Genomic DNA, 4,594 nt, shown 5'->3' with positions numbered 1-4,594 from the left:
AGATCATGGCCTGAACCAGAGTCAGATGCTCAACTGACTGAGCCATCCAGGTGCCCCAAAAGGTGAATATTAAAAACATTTTCAGGCATGTAGTTGTTACTGCAATTGGGAGCAGAGAGATGGAGCTCACATTTATTTTCTGAGTTTTCTCCATCAAAATTTGGACACACAATTACAAAGAGTTAGGTTTTTTTTAAGTTGCTAAACTACCTAAATGCAAGGAAGGGGGTGGGGGTTAGATACGTATATAGAGTATATGTAAATTACATGCATATATTTGCAAATGTATACATAAAATTTATATTTATATATACATTATGTATACTGCACAGACATATGTGCACATATACACATATGTTTGAAAAATAGAAGTAAGGAAGATTATTAGAGAAACTCATACTTTATTTTAAAATTTCATTTTCTTGTTCTCTAGGTTTATGTGATGTTTCTCTTGAGATTTCTAACACAATAAAGGAAAAATAACTGTTTATAAGCATAAATCTTTCTCTTATATTTAGCCAGAGTCCTTGGGCAACATCTTGAAACTTAATAAACTTGAATTTTGTCAGAAGAAAAGTGAAGGTAATTTAATGGTCAAGACCCTGTCATAGAAAATATGCTTCTTGGAGCTCTCTGAAATTTGAGTTGGTGTACTATTCTCTGGCAAGAAGCAGTCGAGAGACCAAATAGAAGAGACACTCTTAAAGTTAGCGAAGGAAGGAAATATAATATGCAGCTTGAAAGTACTGTTTTTATGGACCAGGAGCTAATGTAGTGGGAACTTCGCCAGACTTAGAAGACATGAGTGAGCATCCTCATTCTTCCACCTCTATCTGAAGGTGGAAGAGCTCAGACGTTTCTGAGCCGTGGGTTATCCATGGAAAAGCAGGGGAGTAGGACAGAGATTTGGGTGGTCCTTTGTGGTTCCAAAGCAACGCCCTACATTCCAACACATTCACGGATCAGCAACTTAAAATATATTAACAACTATCTTCTGTATTATACTGAATATTCAAATTGTTGCTGCTATAAAACAACAAAAATTTCACACAAAAACACTCTGGTCTGCTAATTAAGAGCTCAGTCTGGAGAGGCACAATGTAAAAAATGTAGCAAGAAATAGTAAAAATTTGTTTAAAGAGTTCAAATTTATATAGCTATCTTTCCTGCTTTATTTTCACTTGCGTGGGCTCATTACAGCTTACTCATAATTCTTCTTTGAGAATTACAGCCCTACCACTTAATTCCAATATGCACTCGGGTAAGCTGAGCTTTGCTTAACCTCAATTGTTAGAGAAGAGCATTAATATATCTACCTTGGCAAGATTTAGTGCATTTGAAAGGATCTGTAACATATGCAGAGCTTCTAACACTGTACCTGTACTTTGTAGGTGCTCAAAATGGCTAGAATCCTGCTTTAATTCAACTTTATCATTTTGAACAAATTATGGTTAGTTTATTAGAGTAGAATAAATAAGGGGTCCAAGATCATAGTATAGGCTCAATGGGGATATAAGGAAAATAACACAAGATCCTTGCTTTTATGAAGCTGTTCTACACTTCTGTGTTTTTCTCCCAATCTCTCACATCTATCTGGAAGTGCATGCCACTGTCACATGGGATAATATGTTTAAGAACTTCTCAGAGGAAGCCTCTAACTCCTAGGCAAATGGGTCAGAGCATTACATGGATGGAAAGCGAGCCAGACAAATTATTTCAAAACAGTGATGATCCTATATTTTGTTTTAAGAAGAATAAGCATCTAATAAAAACAAACAAACATGCAGCTTCAAGATGAAAAACTTTTGTCCTTGAACTTCAAGGGAAAACTTTTATTACTTCAATTGAAATGCGTTATAATGAATATATTTTTCTTTTCATCTAAAGGATAGAAATTTTTATTAAATTGCTTGGGTCAATATCATTGCTTAACTCTTTAAGAGGTAGTAAACTTCTAATAGAACGGTGAGTTTAGTACGTTAGGTTAAGAAAACATGGGAAAAAATTAAGAATTGAGTTTCTAATTACATTTTTTAGATTGCCCTTATTTTATCTATAAAAACAGACTATTACAGTATTAATGATATAGGCGATTAACCAAGAGAACTGTGATTTACACACTCACAATCCTTAGCAATATCTTTAAAATATAAAGTCAGATATTTGGTTCAATTATCCCAATACTTGTTTCTGACACTGATACTAATGGAATACTTTTGAAAGTCTTCCGACTGAAGAAGTCACCCATGACAGTCACAGAATGCTAACAATAGGTCCCCCCAAAACCTTAATTTTCCTTTAAGAGAGTCTTACAAGTGCATCATTCGTTACTGTGTAGAAGATATTATGGAATGTAACTTTTTTTCAGTTTTGCAATAACAAGTACTATCAATTTTCTCTCCTTTATGTGAAGTACTTCTTTTATCTTTCCTATTTATCACCTTTTCAGGATTTTAAGGCCTATCACTATTTCTGGTACTTCGATTGTCCAGTTTAAGATGTTTTCTTTTAAGGGTAAAATTACATTCTATTTCTCATTGCTCATGGTATTCTAAATCTTTTTAGCCAGAAAGCCATACTGCATTGATATATTCAGAGAGCATGCTACAGTGACTTCTACTTCTTTCTTCTCAGTAAAAATCAATAGCTTTGGAGTCCATCATCATAGAGCTATTATTTGGATTGTTTTTCTCTCAAATCCCCATGTATTTATGTTTACCAGCTAAGGAGATTTGCTGTATCTTCCTATCGTTCAGTTTTTTATTTTTTTGAGATGTCAGTTTGTGTGCTGGCGTCGACAAACTGCCTCACAGTAACACTATCCTTTTCTTCTCTTTATTAATGCGATCCCTGAGATTTAGTTGAGCACATTGCTACCTGTCTTTGCAGCCAGGTGCAGCCATGTGAGAGGACATAGGTCGAGTATACCAATGGTATAGGTATTGAGTACGATCATACGGAAGTAGTGAGTACAACCATAATTTTATGAAAGATTTTCTTGTCCTCCAATTTTTCTTGTCCTTTCTTACTGGCTGGATCGTAGGTGTGACAAAACTGAGAGATGAGAAAACTATCAGGGTCTCTGGATGATGTGGAATCGGATTCTGAATAGAATTTGAGCTGCTCATCTCTGGACTGATACGTGAGAGATAAGTAAATCTTACAGTTGGTCAAGCCATTGAATTTTGAAATATCTTTGTTAGAGTAGCCTCACCTATCAACTGATTAATACATTGTGTAAAACTAAATTTCATTGCAAATTCTTCCAGATGATTGATGAAGTGCCACCGGTACCCACTTTCTTGATAATTTTCCATCTTCAGATTCCTCTTTAGTTTTTATCTTCCCTCTAAATTGATTAAGCACCACTCGTTGAAAGACGACTGAGAATACACCACTGAACTATATTTCTTGTGACTTCTTAAATTTCTTTTCAGAAGAAGGATGGAATTTAAACAATAAACCAAACCACTCTGGCATTTTAAGAAAATTTACACACCCAACTTCTTGATGTGGCTGCTGTTCCCAAGGGATTATTGAATCTAATTAATATGAGAGCAATGAAAATGTAACAAAGTACAAATGGATGAAAAAAGACAATATTTTTGAATACATGCATTTTGAAAAGATGCAGTAATGGGTTAGTATGAGCAGCAGGGAAGAGACTTGAAATAATTTTATTTTTTGACCGGAAAGAAACAGTGTTGATATTTTCATTATATTCCATAGGAGAGAAGCTATGAAGAATATGAAAAGTAAACTGCATGTGTGTTTGTATGAATGGAGACACCCGCTTCCACCCCTCTGATGTATAGTTTTCTTTTCTTCCCTCCCATATCCAGACACCAAGGTCTGTCAATTCTGTGCCTTGGTATAATGTTGCATCCTGTCATTCTCTTCTTTTCACTCCAAGGTGTGGTCATATGGAAGTACTTTATCTCCAAAATTTTTATATATTTCCATTTCTCTCCAGATTTTTCACATGCTATTCCTCTAGACTATAAAATTTTTTTTTAAATTTTTAACACTTATTATTGAGAAACAGAGAGAGACAGAGCCTGAGCAGGGGAGGGGCAGAGACACAGAATATGAAGCAGGCTCCAAGCTATGAGCTGTCAACACAGAGTTCAAACCCACAACCTCGGAGATCACAACCTGAGCTGAAGTTGGATGCTTAACCAACTGAGCCACCCAGGTGCCCCTAAAAATTTTTTCTACCATGGTTTTAACTGCTTAACTTTTCCTTATTATTTAGCCTAAATAGCCTTTCCTGACCATTCTGCTATGTCTTTTCATCTTGCTCTGTGTTTCCAAATCCTGAAATTATGTTAATGTCACATGGATGACAATACAAAGAATGACATATTTGCTCATGCATTGTATTAGAATATTGTTATAATTAATTCTATTTTAAAAAGAAGACATTATGTATGTCTTGACTTAAAGTGTATCATAGAATAGATATTATCTTATATTTGTGAGCAGTATTTGGGGAGAGAAATACTTTGCTTTCTGGCAGAATTTGATTTCATTTCCCTCACCATCATAATATAAATGACAACTTCCTGGACTAATTTTTTCATTCTGCCTTTCT

The sequence above is a fragment of the Crocuta crocuta genome, unplaced genomic scaffold, assembly GCF_008692635.1.
Source record: "Crocuta crocuta isolate KB4526 unplaced genomic scaffold, BGI_CrCroc_1.0 scaffold462, whole genome shotgun sequence".
Lineage (NCBI taxonomy): Eukaryota > Metazoa > Chordata > Mammalia > Carnivora > Hyaenidae > Crocuta > Crocuta crocuta.
Note: the sequence above shows the minus strand (reverse complement) of the source record.